Below are 20,327 nucleotides of genomic sequence, written 5' to 3' on the forward strand. Positions count from 1 at the left end.
CCCCTGTGAGACTCTGGGCTATTCAGGACTACAGAGCCACCCATGGGAGGCTGCTGTGGATTGGAGCACCCCCAGTGGTATTCTAGTTTATCCTGGAAGGTCATTTAAGTCCCTGACATAGCCCCAAATCCTGAGGTCACAGAAGTGTCTTAAAGCCAGCTTTGTCCCCAAGCTCCACTGGGCTTCACCTTCTGGGCACACAATCTCAGCCCTGGTATGGACAGTGCACACTGGGATGGGGTGGAGGCAAAGACGGCTTTGAGATGGCCCCTGATCCTGGGCTGCTCGCCTGTGTGCTGGTCCAGTCCTCAGCAATCAGAGCAGTCTCATGCCTGCTGTCGCTTACACTGGCTGCCGGCGACTCCAAGGGCCTGTTATGGAAGCTGGGGATCGGCGGGGTCCTGAGAAGCTCTGTCCACCCACCTTATTCCCAGCCACACTCCCTATGCCAACAGCCAGGAATGGGTGTAGCAGAGGAGTTGCTACACTGGCTCTGTGGGATCCCCCTCCAATGGGGGGATCTTCCTCTGGCCGGCTTTACGGCTGCCTTGTGCCAGGGGGACGACTCCTTGGGCTGCGTTAGTGCTTTGTCACCCGCACACTTCACCAGCCTCCTACACAGATGTCAGCACGGGTCCTGGGCAGTGCAGCAGGGGGGTGGTGAATGGTCATGACCTATTCGTTAATTGTTAACAAACAGCCGTAAGCCCTTCTAAAATAAAGGGTTTGTAGTTGGCTTTCCCCATCACTTCCCATGACACACAACCTAGCATTCATTCCAGCACTGTGTGTCATGACTTTCCCGTTCTCATTGTTATGCCTTTTGCACCCTTTCCCTCCACCAAACCATGGTTTTAAGATGCCAGCCTCAAAAAGGGGATGGCAGAGCCTTTCATCTACGTTGGTGCCGTGAAACAGCTGCTTTGGAGCTGCTGGGAAACGAGTTGGTGGGTCTCGGTCTGGTTACGCGTGAGCAGGTGTCCACATGATGAAACCACCACCCATACCGGCACCAATTAGTTCCCTTGGTGGTCTCAACAGAACTCAGTAGTCCTGTATCAGCCCTCTGGGCTCTTTCACTGAGAGGGACGGCTGCTATCACACAGCTAGGAAAACTGCCTCCATCAAAAACACATCCGTGCTACCTCAAGGTTTGGGAACTGCGCTCACCGTTACGGCTTTAAAGCACCAGCAGAGATCTCCTTTCCCACCACTACTGCTGCTGTTTACAAACCTGTCGCTTTCCGATTTCCTCCCTCCCCACCCTTTGCCCACTCCCCTCCCTCCAAATTGCTGGATTAAGATTTGGACGGCGATCAAATATGTAACATTTATCATCACTGCCTGATTTGTGCGAGCGATACAGATCAGAGCCGCATAGACAGTGCAGAGGATTCTAACTGGTCTCTTGTGGCTTCTGCTGGAAGATCAGCAACCAGCAGATCCATGCACTTGTTGCTCTGGACAAATCCTAACTGCTAGCTGGAACCACCAGGAGTGAGCTGACATGATCTGAAATCCACACTAGGCATCCCTTGGGACAACAAGGGTTCTCTGGGGTGTCAGCGTTCTGCAAGGGAAGGCTGAGGTAGACCTCACTTGAGGTGGTACTAGCAGGGGCAGATGCAGCCCTCCTTGTTAAAACGCAGGGGTGGGTGAGCCCAGATGTTCAGTGAATCCTCAGAGTGAAGTTCTTTTCAGGGCTGGCACCGCCAGGCGGTTCAACATGGTCCAACACCACAAGACTATGTCTGCGGAGGTGAACCGGCTATAGGGTCACAGGGACAAGAGATGGAAGGGCTCCGGCAAGGGACAAGACTGAGTTGCTGGGACTAGGGCAGTGGTTTAAGATTTCCAAAGGAGTCCGTGCCTCCACTCAAAAATTTTTAGGGGGCTGCAAATGAAAAAAGGTTGAAAAACCCCCTGAACTAGCCTCTGCAGTCAGACCTTGTATGGCTGGATCAGTGGATAAAGTGATCGCTCAGCCCTAGCTGGAATGAAGCTTCCGCCCAGCCCAACGAGCCTTCACAGCCCCCAGGCCGGGCTTATCCATACCTGCCTGCCTTGTGGTCCGACCAACAGCTGTTCACACAGCTGAGCCCTCCCCTGCTGCTGCTGTGGGAAGGTTTTCGAGGATCCTTTCGCTCAGCTGTGGGGAGCAGCTGCAGGTGTGGGGGGCAGTTGGAGGATGCGCTGTTTAATGGCAATGGAATTCATCCCCACCCTTAGTTGGGGGGCTCCCTAGTCCCCGGGGCTGGCCAGACCGATCCAGCAGACACGGGGGGGAAAGACACGCAATCACTCTCACGCCGAACTGTCGTTGCAATCTAACCTGAGCCGCCTGCAGCACATCGTAATGCACCCTGGGACTGGATTTTTTAATACGAACCCTCAAAGGAAGTTACCCCCCAGACTGACCCCCTTATCGTCGAGCTCCTGCTGACTGGAAAAGCAGAGCACGCAGTCTTTACTCGAGCTAGTGTGCTAAAGAGAACGGTGTGGACGTTGCAGCTCCAGGCTAGCCCGGGGAACTCTGACCAAGGGGGATAGGGCCAGCTTGGACGCAGGCAGCTAGCCTGAGCCAGGCGCGCCCCCGAGGGCAGAGTAGACACACCCAGCGAAGAATCCTCTGTGATCTCCGGCGTTGCTCACCAGCAGCCTGCCAGTCCCAGAGCCATCGAAACGTTTCTGACCAAAACCCCGCTGCAGGCTGCCTCATTAGCAAGAGGCTGAAAAATACCCGCACACCCACCTAGCTGGGTGCGCCTTAAAACTCACGGCCTTCCTGAGGGATCAAAGACACACCTGGCCCCAGCCTGTCCATTTTACATGAGTACCCATGGGTACGAAAGCCCCGTCTTTAGTAGTTTTGCAGCGGCACGTCTCAAATAAGTGGGTCCCTTTAGCCCCCCCCCCTTCCCTGCCAGCCCCCGGAATGAGAGATTCCTGCCGGCGGCTCAGTCCACTAGCCACAGATCTTCAGCTGGTTGCAGGGTCCCTTGGCCGAAATCAAGGGAGGGCCAGTGATTGTACAGACGGGCACCTGGGGATTTAAAGGGAAAGTCCCTCGCCCCTTGCCAAGCGTTGCCCACCTCTGCCAGGCAAACGCATTCCTGACGCCCATCCCTGCCTCTTCCTAAGGGATTAACCAGCCCCTCCTCGCCCAAGGTGAGCGGTGCAACCGCTCGCACCGCTCCAGGGGGGAAATGCAAGAGCCTAGCCCAACAGCGCACAAGGAAAGAGCCCCGGAGCACTGGCGCTGCCTTATTTAGCGACCCGATCGCTGCCCCCCTTAACAGCCCCCCTGCCCCGCGCTGGAGCCCGGGGTCCCCCCGATGGCTGGCGACCCGCGGACGGCGAGGGAAGGCGCGGCGGAGCCGGTACCTGCGCTCCGCAGGGGCGAGCGGCGCGGCGCGGCGGGGAGCGGCTCTCCGGCGGCGGCGAGCGAGGGCTGGGACTGCGGTCCCGCGCCCGGCCGGCGGAGGAAGCAGCCTGCAGCCCCCGCGGAGCGCCAGGCGCGCAGGGCGGCGGCTCCGGCGCTGCGCCGACGCCTCCGCAGCGGGCCCCCCGCGCCCGTGGGCCGGGTTCCCGCCTGGCTCCGCCCCGGGGCGGCTCGGAGGCGTCCGGGGCTTCACCTGCGCCGTCCTGGGAGCCGGCCGGGCGGGGGTTGGACAGAGCTTTCAGCGGGAGGAGAAGCGTCCCGGCTGTCTTCCAAACATCCCACTGAGCCCCTTTCAAACCAAGCCGGCGCTGGGAGCCCCCCGTGCAGCCTGGGACACTCGCCTCCCCTGGCCCCGGCTTGCCAGGAGCCAGTCCAAACAGATAATAGAAAAAGCAACAAGCTACAAGCCAAAACCTAGCCAGCAAGCAACTCACAAGCCAAAACCAAGCCCAATGTGTGTGTTTTTCCCCCTGGGTTTGGCACGTCTGAAGGACAGCCGGGGGCGGGCTGGTTGCCCACCTCCCAGCCACCCTGAGCCCTCAGCAGGTCCCACCGCACGGAGAGACCATCACACACACAAAGGTACTCTCACACCCCTACACACAGACACACGCACACGGGCACCCTTATACCAAAACACCCTACACACACAGAGGCACCCTTAGATCCCTACACACAGACACACAACTGGCACCCGTACACCCCTACACACACACACAGAGGCACCCTCAGACCCCTACACACACACAGAGGCACCCCTACACATGCACACACCTTACACCCCCTACACACACACACACCCTCAGACCCCTACACACACAAACACACACACCCTCAGACCCCTACACACACACACACAAGCACCCCTACACACACACACACAAGCACCCCTACACATGCACACACACCTTACACCCCCTACACACACACACACACCCTCAGACCCCTACACACACACACACAGAGGTACCCCTACACATGCACACACCTTACACCGCCTACACACACACACACACACACCCTCAGACCCCTACACACACAAACACACACACCCTCAGACCCCTACACACACACACACAAGCACCCCTACACATGCACACACACCTTACACCCCCTACACACATACACACACACACCCTCAGACCCCTACACACACACACAGAGGTACCCCTACACATGCACACACCTTACACCCCCCCCCACACACACAGAGGCACCCTCCGACCCCTACACACATGCCAGAGAGACACTGGTGGTCCCTCATTCCTCTCCCTCCCCAGTAGTCACCTTCCCCCGAGGTTTAATGCACTAGTGTTTAATGCACCGCTTATCATTGCTGAAGCGGATGGCTTGATAACTGCACCCTGGTGTGAGGCCCTGGAAGGAGAGGACGTCTCTGTTAACAAGTCAGTGAGGAGTACAAAGAGGATGGGAATTAATGTGCAAGTTACTGATACTATTACAGATTGATTGGCTCTTGTCTAGCTTCCCACCTGCCTCAGGTAAGCAACAGCTTGAATAAAATAGAAAATCCACAGCGTCCTTATTGGCCTTGTCCACACCAAGGTCCTGCTGCTGGTGTTAAAACACAGCTGCTCTGGCTGGGGATCATCCATTTTTAGGGCTATTTGGTGTATGTCTGCACAGCAATGACAGCCCAGGGTTAGTAGAACTTGAATTAGGAGACCCTGGGTCTGTTAACCTAGGGCTTGAGCGTCTACGCTCATTTGTAACCACAGGTTAGGAACTGTTGAATCCTGGGTCACCACCTGCAGCTCCAGTGTCTACGTATGCAGGCCCAAGTCCAATCACCCATATGCCAGGCTTCCTTGTGCCCTCCCCAGATGTGGGCCTTAGTTCATGGTGCAGCGAGGGAAAACTCGCCTGTCCAGAGGGCAAAGAAAGTCAACCTCTGGGATCATGGGGTACTTTTGGCAGGCTCCCAGTCCAGTGGGGCTGCCTCTACACTGCAAAGCAATAGGGCTTGAACCCTTGGTCCCAGCTTCACGCAGGCTCAGACCCTCCGCCCCCGTGGATCCTGGGTCCAAGTACTGGGGTAGGATGATTTGTATGTAGAGTGAAGTGGGGGGCGGGGGGGCGCTGAGGCTTGAATCATAGAATCTCAGGGTTGGAAGGGACCTCAGGAGGTCATCTAGTCCAACCCCCTGCTCAAAGCAGGACCAATCCCCAATTTTTGCCCCAGATCCCTAAATGACTCCCTCAAGGATTGAGCTCACAACCCTGGGTTTAGCAGGCCAATGCTCAAACCACTGAGCTCTCCCTCCCCCCTAGTTCAAGCTGTGAATTTGGTCCCGTGTTAACTGTGTTATAACTAAGTTAAAAGACACTTCCTCTTCCCCCCTCCCCCAGCCGTAGCCTTGGCTTGTACCTGTGCAGTCAGTTTCACAGTGCAGACAGGCCCAGGGGGACCAGTACCCGGACTTTGGCAGCTCCACTATTCTTATGAATTAATGTATGTATTGTCTGTATTGTGGGAGTGCCTAAAAACCCCAGTCAAGGATTGTATGGGGCACTCTACACACAAGTAGCACAGAGACAGTCCTTGCTTTGGAGAGCTCACAGTCTAGGATTGAGACAACGTGCAACAGGTGAATAAACAACCCGGGAGGAGACGAAGGTGAGACATGGCTGTGAGCCCAATCGCTGCCAGAGAGTAATGATTTGTAGGCATCCCAGGGAAGGGACTGGATTGTAGTTCTCCAGCACCTCTGGGCCAGAGCAGCTTGGAGGATTTCCCCCTTTCTCTACTCGTGCCAGGCCACTTGACTCCAGCTGGGAGTATGTCAACTGCCAGCTCCAGTTCTCTGCTGGGTTCCTGTCCCGACTGAGCTATTCAGGCTTCATCTGCCCCATTTTTGTCCACGATTCTGTCTTCTTCTGGCACCACATAATACAGGTGTGATGCACAGGAGCCGTGGGAAGAGACTTAACTGCATTTCGTGTCTCATGGCAGAGGGCAGCCGCCACCGACTTCAGTGGCTGCTGTACATTCACCTGCTCTCTTGGACGGAGGGAGAAGAGAAAGAAGTCAGGTGTGTGGTAGACAGGGTGGGTGAGGCCATACCTTTGATTGGCCCAGGGAGGCAGAGAGAGAGGTATGATCAGCTATTTAACTGTCTGAGTTTACCATGGTCCCCAGCCAACCCTTATCTAACGTGAGGGTTTTGCTATAATAGCTGTATGGGGCTGTTGGCTGAGCAGCTCTTTGTTCCGCAAATGCTTGTGCGCATGTACATTTCACCGATGGGGTGTGCACGCCTAGTGCACTGGGCCCGAGACTCTTAGCCAGCAGCACCTGGCTGGCTGGCGCATGCACCCTGAATGTCTTTGTACCCACCCCCTCCGTCGGAGCTGGCAGCGAATCTTGCTTTTCCTGGCTTATCAGCAGTTTGTCCTTGTGTAAATCGGAGTTAGCATAGTCGTTAGTCTGGGTTTGATAATGTTTCCTTTGTTCTCCTCTATAGGAAATCCTTGTGAATAATTCTGGTTCGAGCTTAGTCACGCATAAGTCCCCAGGTTTTAAAAACTGCCCCTCTTAGACAATTTACCACAAACTTTAAAGAGAGATACAATGACATTATTGCACCGAAGTTTCTTCTCAGTGTTAATATTTCCTTTTGATCTTGCAATTTACAGACTACAGGAACCATTCGCTTTCTTTGTTAATCATCTAACCACATCTCCTCCCAAGTCTTGTACACTTGTATTGCTATTGTCAAACTCTACCGTACCTAATGCAGAATGGCCCTAATGGCCATTTACACACGTATCTAATATGTCTCTAAAGGTTGCCAGGCATTCGTGCCTGTTAATGACAGGCATACGAGATGCCTCCTCTGTCAGGCTGTGAGTTTGGTGTGGTGCTCATGGTAATCGTGAACTTGAATAGAACCCATGACCCACACAGTGGCGACGCCTCTCCCTCATTGCGACCTGGCCCACATGGTCACAGCACCATACAGGTTTCATGCACCCGCCCTGCTGTAGATGGAGGGGTGGATGTGTCAGACCTGAATTGCTTTGCGACCCAGCGTGTTAGGTCTCAATGCCAAACAAATCTGGCCATCCACCCCCATCTCCGTCCACGGAGGGGTGGATTTGCCAGTGCGAGGTGGCACTGCAACCACATGGGCCAGCTTGCAACACCTGGAGTGGGGACCCAGGCCCAGCCCCCTGGGACGGGGCAGCCGCTGCAGCGTGGCCTCACTATCCAATCCTTCCTTCTTTTCCCACACCTCTGCCATTAAATGTATTACAATTTTCTGTGAATAAAAAGTGGAGCCTTTCTCATCTGTTTAGGTGAAGGGCATGGTAGGGACAAATGTAGTATCTGAGAGTCCTTCTCAAAGGGTATGTCTCCACCGCAATCAGAGGTGGGAGGGCAGCAGATGGAGCATTGATCTAATTAGTGGAAGAACAGCAGGAGTAAAGCCACAGCAAGCTGGGCCGCAGCATGGGCTGTACAGCCCCGCCCGGGACCCTGGCTACATACGTGAGTAGCTAACCCCCAAGAGGAGGCAAGGCAAGCCTCGACAGCACCATAGTTAGCCCTCCATTCCACCTGACTCCTCCAGAAAGTGGCACAGATTTCCACGAAGGAAGCCTTCTGCTTTGGCATGAATATGTTCGACCCATCAGTCTCAAGGCAGCCAATTTGGCTGCAGTGCGCCAGTTATTCTGGATCTTCCCAACCCATCCCCTCCCTTTGGAAACCTGTCGTACCACTTCTCTGCTGCCTGGAACTTCATAACCACTAATCAGTGGGTTCTAGAGACTTATGGAACTGGGATCCACCATCCAATTCCAGTTCTTGCCCCACCCCCAGCATCCTCCCCTTTCCCTTTTCAGGGTCCTCCTCACAAAATTGTCCTGCGTCAAGAGCTGCAGTTTCTTCTAGCTCTTGGAGGGGAGGGGGCCCTTTACACCATAGGGAAGTCAGTTCTACTCCTGATATTTTCACCCCAAATGAGAGGGGGTTCCTAGACTTAAGGAAATTGAACATCTTACCAATAAGCAAAAATTCAGGATGGTGTCCCCTGCCTCCGTTTCCCCATCCTTAAATCCCAACGATTGGTACATTGACCAACAGGATTCCTATTTTGATGCGGTTATCCACCCAAGCCACAGAAAGTACTTCAGGTTTTTAGTATGGGACCACCACTACCTCTCATCAGTCCCAAGAAGTCTCATAAAGTGCATGGTAGAGGTAGCAGTACATCTCAGGTGACTCAGATATTCCCATCTCTGGACGACTGGTTGATTTGTGGTCGCATCAAGTGTCAAACAGCGTCCATCAGAGCCAGTCCCTGTTTGCACAGCTGGGTCTGAAAATAAACAAGGACAAACTGATACTATTCCCTGTACGAAGAATCGAGTTCACTGGGGCCATTCTCGATTCTACAACTGCAGCCCCTGGAAAGATTCCAGTCCCTACTAAACCTGTGCACCAATCTGTAAGTTCAACGAGAACCACAGGGAGCTCTTGTCTGAGGCTGCTGCTCCCCATGGCATCCGGCATGTATGTGACTCAGTGTGTCACATGTCACCTGAGGTTCATGCAAAGCTGGGTGAGGTCTGTGTATCAGCTGGACAAGCATTTTCTGGACATGCTGAGCTCCTTACCTGCTCAAATCGTATCATTGTTACGTCAGTGGAGGAGTCTGGAAAACATCTGCACAGTGAGGTATGTGGTTCCCCTTCTCTTCCATCAAAGATGTGAGTGATGGACACATCCACTCTGGGCTTGGAAGCTCATCTAGATAGCATACAGACTCAGGGTCTCTGGTCCAGCCAAGAATCAGCTCTCCAAAAAAAAAAAAATTTTGGAGCTGTGGGCCATTCTTTATGCCTGTGAAGTTTCCCTACCATCTATCAAAGGCCTTCCCAGCCCAAGTAATGACAGATCATATGACTGCTATGTTTTACCTTAATCAGCCCATTATCCTCTGGTGTGTCTGCATCTGGAACGACATCGCCCTCAGGGCATCTCATCTTCTCAGAGTGCAGAGTGTTCGAGCAGGTCACCTGTGCAGAAGTCCATCCAAGCCCATGAACAGACTCTGATGTACAAAATAGTTAAGATGATTTTCAATAAAGGGGATATCCCTGCTTTTGAACGATACCCTACCAGGGAGAATAGAAAATGTCATCACTTCTGTGCCGGAGCAGTCACAGCCCAGGATTGATAACAGATGCATTTGTGCTTCCTTGGGGCTCAGATCTTATGCATTCATACCCTCCATCCCCAGGATTCCCAAAGTCATCCGAAAATTGAAACAAGATCAGGCCAGAATGATTCCAATAGCTCTGGCATGGCTGAGGAAATTTTATTTTTCAGATCTTCAGACTCCTCCAACACAGCCTCCCATAAGCCTGCCTCTTCTCTCAGACTAAATCATCTAAGATCTCGGCAAAGTCCTCACCCACATCACTGTGTGGATTTTGACTGGCTAACATCCTCAGAGGTTCTTCCTACATGGTGTCCAGAACACCTTGTTTAACAGCAGGAAAAGCTGAACCAGAGCAACTCACCTAGCTAAGTGGGGTGGGAGTGCAGGGGGGATTTTCGATTTGGGCTAGCCATCATCCAAGGAAGATATTGTGGAATACCTACTAGACTTAAAACAATCAGGTCTCTCTATGAGTTCAATAAAAGTCCACTTTGCAGCCAGTTCTCCAGTCACCTTCTGTTCTATAGGCATTCTATTTTTTCCCATCCTATGGTGGGAAGGCTTCTAAAATGCCTAAAGGGATTAACCTCCATTAAGGGAACTAGTGCCTTCCCCTGACCTTAATTTAGTATTGGCAAGACTTATGCGACTACCATTTGAGCCACTGGCTTTCATGTTCTTTCTTCCATTTGTCAGCTAAGACAGTCTTTCTAATGGCAATAACATCATCAAGGAGAGTAGGAGAGCTTCAAGTTTTAATGGCAAGGCCCTTATATGCTGTATTTTGTAAGGGCCAGGTCTCATTAAGGCTTCACCCATTGTTTTTATTGAAAGCGGTCTCAGAATTCCACCTGAATCAGGTCATATATTTGCCAATATCCTTTCTGAAACTGCATGCTCATGGGGACGAGGAGAGGTTATGTTTGCTGGATGTCCCCAGGGCAATCTCATTTTACAAAGACAGGACGACACAACTTAGATCCTCAACAAGGCTCTTTGTGGCTTACTCAGAGAGAATGAGAGGCCAGGTCGTATCAGCACAAAGAATTTCCAACTGGATATCTTTGGGCATCAGGACATGTAATGACTTGGCAAAGGGGACAGCATCATTCTTCCAGGGCTCAAGTACCTCAGTGGCTTTTCTCAGCAATGTTCCAGTCCTAAACACTTGGCAAGCAAAAGACTGGTCTTTGGTACAAATGTTCACTCATAGTGTTCTCAGTGAAGCATCTAGAGCTGATGCAAACTTTGGAAAGGTAGATCTATGCTCACTGTTTAAGTAGACTCCATTGAAGGAGCACTGCTTGGAAATCACTAATAGTGGAATATATACGTGCACGATTACTCGAAAAAGAATAAATAGTTGCTTACCTGTACAGTGATTGTGGTTCATCGAGATGCGTTGTGCACGTCTATACTCCATGGCTCACCCTCCATCCAGCCTATTAATATCACAATTTCAGTGGCGAAGGAACCTCACACCCTCAGTTGTAAGCAGGAGGGCATTCAGAAAGGACGTATGCACCATCCCAACAAGTACTGCTGGCCCAAAAGTCCCCTGGTCAAGTGCATTGGGCATGCACACACCGACAGAGGAACATAGATGTGCACAATGCATCTTGAAGAACAGCAGTTGCCATACAGGTTAAAGTAACCACACCTTCTTCTAACTGGTCTTTCCTGTGTTGCTGTGCATTACCCTGGCGGTGTTGTGACATGGTTGTGTGGAAGGAGATGGCTGAGCTGTTCTATGGCACTGCTGCTTGTGTTGTTCTAATTACACAAACATTTTCATTCCCATGAGAAAGAGGAACTTCTTGCCTCAGACTGTGCCCACCAAGATCTCCCAAGGGGATTCCAAACACACCGGCTGCCAGTGTCCCTGCAGTGTGACTGGTAACGCACAGCCCATGCATGACCATGGCTAACACATCCTCCTTTGAAGTGCAGCCGTTCTTGCACAGAGAGGGAGCAGCAGATGCAACCAGATGGTTTTTCAGCACAGTCAGTCACACAATTGTCTCTCTGTGCCTCAGCACGTGGCCCTCGAGCAAATTCATGTGGGCAGAGATCAAAGCCAGCTGTGATGGGGGAGGTGGATAGGAGGAGGGTGGGGAACGAGGAGATGGCGGATGGAAATAGGAACTCAGCTGTAACAGGCTTTTAGCTTGGCTTGAGCCTGAGCCACAGAGGGTGGCTCCGGATCCAGATTGCCCCAAGCTCAGGAGCATTCAGATCCAAGGACTTGATTCAGGCCCATCCACCTCTACATCCTCGACCTTTAAATAAACCTGACGCATTGGCACAAGACAAGCCAATGCAACCAAAGGGCAGGGAATCAAGAAGCCAGCCCTGGAGATAACAGGAAGGAGAATGTGGTTGAAGGGAAGCATACTGACTCAGAGAGAAGGTCTGGGGACTTGTTCACTCCTGTTCTGCAGTGCAAAACTACAAACCTAGAGGGGTAGAGCCAACACCTCCTGAATTTATGGGATGGCCCTGAATCCTATGTGGGGCTATGGAGTCTACTGCTGTCTGAGAGCCCTGAGGAGAGCAGGAGGGCAAAGAGAGACTGCGGAGACCTGGGAAAGGGATTGGGATGGTGTGGGGGCGGGGAAGACTAAAGGGATGAATTTGGAAATCAGAAACTGCAGGGCAGGGGTAAAATCCTAAAGCTGGTTATGCTGTCAGGACAAGTCCTGCTTGGTGTTATCTGTAGGGAACCTGTCCCCAAGGTACCAAGCACCCACACACAGGAGAAATTATATAGCAACAGATGTTCGTAATCTTTGCAGTTGTTGATAATCTCTGGTGCACCTGCCCCTGCTAAGTCACCAGCGTCACCTGTTCTTTAGTTATCACAGGAAAGCTTTTCTTGTTATCGGTTGACGTGGAGATGGTCAAGTGCCTGCACCGCAGCTACAGTAATGCTTGGTGTGTATGTAAGAGAGAGCGATCGCCCGAAGGGCCAGGAGATACCCTTGTCCCACCTAAATGAATCCCAGCGATTCAGCCATCCTGACTTGCTCCCCCTCATCAACATGTCCCCTGCTTGGCTCTTGGTAAGAATGTTGTTAAGCAATGAGCCCCTCCTCTCATTGCCGATGGGTTAGTCTTGATGTACATTGTCATAAATGTAATCCCTTTTTTAAATTCTGGTGGCTAGAGGCTGCTAGCAAAGGTCCTGGGCATTCACTCCGTAGGGATTTCAGACTTTCATCGCTCCCCTTCACCTCCTGCAGGTGCCCCAGGGGGGCTCTTCCTGCTCCAAGCGCTTGTTTCCTGTAAGCTTCACTCCACATTTAAGCAGGGACTGGTGTGTGCTTAAAGGTGAATGGATACAAGGCTCTGAGACCTGCAGCGTGGGCTCCACCATGCAGCATTTACCTTTCAATGTCACAGCCTCCCGCTGAGTCTTTATCTTCAGGTCACCATGACTGGCTTGCTGCCCTTACTTAGGGACCCCTGTAAATCTGCAGTGCATTAAAAGAACAACAGCAACGAAAAAATCCAGCCAAACAAATCATAACACCCCCTCTCCCCTTGTCTGCCTTCAAATAGCTCCATAGTCCTCAGAGTTGAAACGAACCTCTGAAATCACTGATTCCATCCTTGCTAGTACAGGATATAGTCCCCCGATCAAAGATAAGGCCTGTATTCTATGTATTAGGCAATCAGCTCCGTCCATTGTGTGTATGAGTAAGAATCAGCCTAGGAGAAAAGAACATTTCAAATCACTTGTTTTGTTGTTGTTTGTGACAGAGGGCTGGAAACTAGCCGGGGAACCGACTCTGATCACTTTGGCGCCAATCAGTTTCCCTGGGGAGAAGGCAGATTGGGACTGTGCAACTGATTAGCTGATCAGGCTAGGAGGGCTGATGAACCAATTAGCAATAGCTGAGGGGTATAAAAGAAGACACCGGAAGGTAATGAGGAGGGAGGATCTGGTCTAACTGAGTCTAGTTTGTGTGGGAAAGGTGAGCATTGTTCTTCACTGGCCTTGTGAGAAAGGGCAAGAGACACTGTAAATACCTTACTGCATGAGACTGTATTGGGGTGGGGAATATAAATGAGTCTATGGAGTTGCCACTTAATGGACAGAGTCTGAGAGGTTTCAGGGGTATGAAAGAATGGGGATGAAGTGTGCCCTGTGGCACTTTAAAGAACAGAATGACTTTCAGATCCCTATCTGATGGGGGTTTTTTCTCTCCTGCTGGTAATAGCTCACCTTACCTGATCGCTCTCGTTACAGTGTGTATGGTAACACCCATTGTTTCATGTTCTCTGTGTATATAAAATCTCCCCACTGAATTTTCCACTACATGCATCTGATGAAGTGAGCTGTAGCTCACGAAAGCTTAAGCTCAAATAAATTTGCTCGTCTCTAAGGCGCCACAAGTCCTCCTTTTCTTTTTGAGGTTGAGTAAGTTATTTGTAATGTGGTAGTTCATAGAACTGATAGATACAATCAGGTCTTACAACACTCGTGTAGGGTTGACTGCTGTCTCAAAAGGAAACCATAGGCCGAGGATGATCCTGCTTCATCTGAAGTCAAGGTATATCTGCCACTGATTACAGATGCTCAAGAGCACCGAGACAACCACCTCCCATTGAACTCAATGGGTGTTATGCCCCTAAATAACTTGGCTGATCTGGTTGTGAGTCCACAGTGATTGGACCTTATGAGAGTGGCTGCACCTCAGAGTGTGTTAAATTTGAGGGACCTAGAGCCACCCCTCAGATCTGTTCACTTTGTGGTGTTACCTGTTAAAAATGTTTCTCTTAGAATTGGCCCCTCCCAAATGAAAATATTCTCTTGCCAGTGGGTGATGTGATGGACCTGAGGACTTGTCTCTGGGCCATGAAGGTGACTTCCCTGAGGGTTCTTTTCCTTCCAGTCATGAACTTTTAGAAGAAAGATAATGGCCTTAGCTCAGCTTGGGAGCCTTGAGTCTGACCAACAGAGGACTGGGGCTCTGGTGACTTAGAACTGTAAGGTTTTTGAAGCCCAGTGGCTCTTGGGTGATATCATTGCAATTTAGGTTTTTTCCCCCCTTTATCCTTTGTAAGATGACCTGCAGGAGACACTACCTATGTTTGTACCTTTTATTGCTTCTTTATCATGGCTAAAGAGAGCCTGAAATGCTTATATTTAGTTTATCTTGCCTGTCTGGGAAGACTCTATGGGCTACTAGGAAGCTGGTAGCATCTATATTGTCAGAGGAACCAGATTCGTTGAGAAGGGGACAGATTATTTTTCAGCCTGTTTAAACATTTTCTTGCTGTGAGTTAACCCCTGACAAATATGACCTTGCTCCTGGGTGTCTGCAGACTGGAGGCTGCTGACTCAAAAACCACTGTATCTACAGAGGGGGATAATGACCAACACTGGTTTAATGTGAGTTATGTTGACTTGATTGGGGGGTTTCTCTTGATTGTTAAAGGCAACAAGTGGGAGCCTTCTGTTCTCTAACTGAAGTGGTGGAGATACTGAAATTTTAACAGAAAGCTTTTCTCCCAAGTGCTGTTTGGATAACTGTGGGGTTGGACTGGACTGTGTTTTACTTTCTTGTATTGTTATCACCATGGTATCGAAGTGTATTCAGTGACGTGAGTAGCATCCGTGGCATGTGGTTCCAGGCACTCTTTGAACAGCTCCCCTTCTACCTGGAAGCAAAAGACTCCAAATCCCATAAGGGCTTTGGGGCAAGATGTTTCCTGCAACAGACCGTGGCCTGTTTAATTACTAGTTTCAGATTTGGAAAGGCCAGGCCAAGGGAGAATGGGGAATTGAGGCAGGAGAGCCTGGCAGATCTGGTAAGTGTGGTAAGGGGAGGCCTTGGACATTTGAGGAAAGGACCTTTGGCTCCCATGCTAGCACCTCAACTTAGTAGGGTGAGCACCAATGGGGGCCAGAGCAAACTTAGAGATGGCGGACCACGAGGATGGCAGAATGAGCCGGACTCATGACTAGAGAGCTATGGCCAATGTGGGGGGAGGGGTAGGATGTCTCACTGAGGATCTGCGATCTTCCCCACTTCCCAAGCTGATAAGATATGAGAGGCATACCTGAGGGTCATCAAGGATGGGGAGGAAGAGGGGAGAGCTGGAGTAGCTTGAGGCTGCAAAAGGGGGATGCCCGCTGGCGTGGGAGAGACCTGGGGTGGGGAAACATCCTGGATCCTTTGTAAAATAAATAAATAAAAAACCCTTTACTTGTGCCTGCGGTCCCAGGCTCTGGAAGTGCTCTACGTAGACTAATTGATCATCCCAAACCTCTGGAGGTAGGTAGTTATCTCCATTCTGCAGTTGGGAGGAAAGTATGGCACAGAGAAGTTCCATGATATGTCCAAGATGTCACTGCTAGTTAGTGTGGATCAGAACCCAGGAGTCCTGACTCCCAGTCTCCATGCCACCCTGGAGAGAAAACCACTGCTTTTTTTTTTTTTTTTTGGTTGGCTACAGCTGCTCTGTGGGGAAATGAAGAACACTGCATGGGGCTTTGATCTGGGATCAGGGCAGCTCGTGAGCTCCAGCAGAGCAACACCCAGTCGGAGTCAGCACTTGAGCTCTAGGAAAGTGATCGAAAATAATCGATGCCTCTGGTTCCCCGTGTGGCTGGGGCTGGTCTAGATGGCTCCTTGCTGGCTGGGGCTAGGCTCGACTGCTCCCACCCGGGCTCACTAGCCATCTCTGGTTGTACCTGATCTCAGTAGCTCCTCATATTGGAATTGGAAAAGGTTCAGAAAAGAGCGACAAAAACAATGAGGGGTATGGAACCGTTTCCATATGAGGAGAGATTAATAAGACTGGGACTGGTCAGCTTGGAAAAGAGACGACGAAGGGGGGGATCTGCTAGAGGTCTATAAAATTGTGACTGGTGTGGAGACAGTGAATAAGGAAGTGTTGTTTACTCCTTCTCATAACACAAGAACTAGGGGTCACCCAATGATAGTAATAGGCAGCAGGCTTAAAACAAACAAAAGGACGTACTTCTTCACACAACGCACAGTCAACCAGGGGATGTTGTAAAGGCCAAAAATATAACTGGATTAAAAAAAGAATGAGGTAAATTCATGGAGGATAGGTCCATCAGTGGCTGTTAGCCAAGATGGTCAGGGATGCAACTCCGTGCTCTGGGTGTCCCTAGCCTGTGATTGCCAGATGCTGGGAATGGGCAATGCAGGATGGGTCACTTGATGATTACCTGTTCTCTCTGAAGCACCTGGCATTGGCCACTGTCGGAAGACAGGTTTCAGAGTAACAGCCGTGTTAGTCTGTATTCGCAAAAAGAAAAGGAGTACTTGTGGCACCTTAGAGACTAACCAATTTATTTGAGCATAAGCTTTCGCGAGCTACAGCTCACTTCATCGGATGCATACTGTGGAAACTGCAGAAGACATTATATACACAGAGACCATGAAACAATACCTCCTCCCGCCCCACTCTCCTGCTGGTAATAGCTTATCTAAAGTGATCATCAAGTTGGGCCATTTCCAGCACAGTGGGCCACCTTGATTATCATGCACATTGTAGGGAGAGTGGTCACTTTGGATGAGCTATTACCAGCAGGAGAGTGAGTTTGTGTGTGTATGGGGGTGGAGGGTGAGAAAACCTGGATTTGTGCTGGAAATGGCCCAACTTGATGATCACTTTAGATAAGCTATTACCAGCAGGAGAGTGGGGCGGGAGGAGGTATTGTTTCATGGTCTCTGTGTATATAATGTCTTCTGCAGTTTCCACAGTATGCATCCGATGAAGTGAGCTGTAGCTCGCGAAAGCTCATGCTCAAATAAATTGGTTAGTCTCTAAGGTGCCACAAGTACTCCTTTTCTTTTTGTCGGAAGACAGGATGCTGGGCTGGATGGACCTTTGGTCTGACCCTGTAGAGCCATTCTTATATTCTTATCATTGGTCTGGATGGCCCAGTCCTGATCTCACTGGCTCCCTGATGCCCACTGCTGGGATCAATGGTGCCATGTTGGTTGTTGCTAGGATTGCTGGCCCCTTCCTAATTGTTTCTCATCTCAGTGGCTTCATGTGGGTCATGACCCTCATCCTGGCTGTTGTGGGTCTTGGTAGCTCTGTGCTGGCTATCCATGCGTTTGCCATCTGCCTCCTGGTCACTGCTGGGATTGGTGGCCCCTGACTATTGTTGGGGTGGTTACCCTGTTCCTCTTGGTTCCCCTGCCTTTGCCCTTTACCAGTTATAACCCTGTTTCAGTTAACTCTGTCTTTCCCCTGTTAAAGTGTTTGGATACATTTCTTTTTTTTAAAACGTGATTAGTCCTTGATTGGTTTTAACTTGTAATGTCCCAGAGTAATAGTGGCTGTATATTTATTCACCTGGCCAAGGCCCCAGGCCTCACTGACAAATGCATGATTGGAAAGGAGTCTGGCTTACCTGTGTATTAATATTGTTACAATAGATACTGGGTATAAGAATGTGTTTAGAGTTGATGGAACGCTTGTAGGATGCTGCATGTATTAACCTCACTTCAGGGGCATGCGCAGGAGTTTAAATTTGACTGATTTTGGAGGGGTATGTTAAACACATGTTATACACATTAAAACATATCAACAAAAGCACATGCATCATATGCATAGAAATAAACTGCAGTACACTCACCATTTCAACCAAAATCCATGCGCTTGGAGGCATCTGAATAAATGTATCCCCAAGTACTTGGCCTTGGCGGGGTCACAGAGCTCCTCTGGCCCCAGGGCTGCAGTGGAGAAAGTGAGCGAGCTCTGTAACTATTAAAATCTTTGCTAAGACTGTAAACCCCCCACCACTGGGGAGAAACTTTGCCAAGTGTGAAATGCTAGTTCACCGGAAGAGATGTTGTTTCCTCCACAACAAAAGAAAGTCTACAGACATCAGACTTCTTGTTGATTGCTTCTCCCACACCCCTGAAGAGGGTGTGTGCACTAGCCCTCATTACATCACAGCTTGAATGCTGAGGGAAGGAAATAAAAATGCCTTCTCCTTATGCTGCTTGCACTCTGAGGGGCAAAGATTTCTGAGCATAAGCAAGGGATCCCCAGCTGCTCTGCGTGGGTTAACCCCAAAGGACACGTAAAGCTTGAGTACTATAGCAGCTACTATCATCTTTTGAAATACAAGACTGTGTCTCGTGTGTGTAGGTTTACCTGATTTAGCCTTGTAGATAAGTTTCTTTTCTTAGTTAATTATAGTATTGGCTACTAGCATTGTCTTTGAGACAGCTAAGGTGCAATTGACCTGGAGTGAGTGACTGGTCCTTTTGGGACCGGGAGTAACCTGAATACTGTTGTGATTTTTGTTGTTGTTGTAAGGGACTATCCATCACAGAGGCAGGCTTGCCTGGGTGGCAAGATAGGCCCCAAGGGGACTGTCTGTGATCCCCTATTAAGGCTGTGTTAGTGCCAGAGACGTTCACGCGTGTTACTTGGCTGGTGAAACCGAAGTACAGAACACGCACCCAGTTTGGGGGTTTCTTGGCAGTCTGCCCTGAGGTTGGCACCCAGGGTCGTGAGCCACTCCAGGCAGCGTGACGGATACTGCACACCGACTAACGTAGCAGCAGCGAGCTGGGTCCGGATAGCGTCCTCCCGAGCACAAAGTCCAGGTCCTGAGGTGGGACCCAGAGTCAGGTTGGAGGGAAGAGCGAGTGGACGCTACTGTGCTTTGGGTGCTCCAGGAGGAGCGGCTCTAGGCCGTCTCGGGAGACAGGGCGCTACTGGGTGTGCAACCTGATATTGCTTCGGTCTCTGCTGCGTGAGATGGCAGCAGGACTCGAGGAGGGGGAATCTACAGAAGCCGTCCCACTGAAGGAGAATCCGGTCGGAGACCGGTCTGCGTTGCCCCGTGGGGGTGGTGGGAGGCTCCGTTACTTGTTGCCTAGAAGAGCTAGGGATCGTGGGGTGGTTGTGCTGCTTTTGCAGGGACGAGAAACTCTCCCAACGGCTCCGAACCTGCTGCAGCGAAGTCGGGTGGTTACCTTTTTTGCTGGGTAGCCAGTCAAGGCAGAGACCTCCTGCAACTGCGCTGCTGGGGGAGAGCCAGAAAGCAACCCCATGTCAGTACTGAGGATGGGAGGCAATACGGACCTAACCCTGAGAGGGGCTGAGCCCCCCCCCATCCTCCCAGGGAAGTGCAAGGGTACAAGGCAGACTTGGCTCAATCCCGATCTGACTAATCAGCCTGCATTTGAAAGCAGCTTGTGGTTGGCAGGGAGGAGAGCAGCTGGAAGGTGTCAGCCTGTCTGCCCACAGACACCAGCTGGCCTACTCAGAGGGTCGGAGGCTCAGCTGGTATAAGTTTGCATACCTCTATTAAAGCCAAAGGTGCTACCCTGACTCTCACCAGTTGTGGATCTGGTCCAGAAGTACCAGCCTCTCTGCCAGGGGATCTAACCTGTCTGCCTTGAGCCACCTGCCACACAGGAAATGCCTGCTTCTCTTCTCTGCAGGACCACTCAGAGGTGCTAGCCTTCCTCTCCAGCCATGCCAGCGGGTGTGCTTAAATGGTCATCACAACTCTGGACAACAGCTGCTCATCCCTGCCTGGGTCCCTGGGGAGCAAATCTCTCTGGAATCGGAATATAGGAGGGCACAAAAAGAGAAAGCACTTTGATCACAGGAACTGTATTTTGGGGAGCACTCTGGGACCAGCTAACAGGTATATGGGCTGGGGAGGACCCAATTCTCAG

The 20,327-nt window shown here is 51.0% G+C and overlaps 1 protein-coding gene across 1 annotated transcript in view; it reads right to left on the bottom strand.

Annotated features, from left to right (window-relative positions):
- The window catches only part of ADGRG1 (adhesion G protein-coupled receptor G1), a 38,678-nt gene extending 35,223 nt beyond the window's left edge, over nucleotides 1-3,455 (bottom strand). Inside the window, exon 1 of the mRNA XM_074968502.1 lies at nucleotides 3,385-3,455. The gene's annotated coding sequence lies outside the window, so the exon portion shown is untranslated. The remainder of the gene's footprint in view (nucleotides 1-3,384) is intronic.
- Nucleotides 3,456-20,327: the final 16,872 nt, after the last annotated feature.

Source organism: Natator depressus, chromosome 12 (genome assembly GCF_965152275.1).
Source record: "Natator depressus isolate rNatDep1 chromosome 12, rNatDep2.hap1, whole genome shotgun sequence".
Lineage (NCBI taxonomy): Eukaryota > Metazoa > Chordata > Testudines > Cheloniidae > Natator > Natator depressus.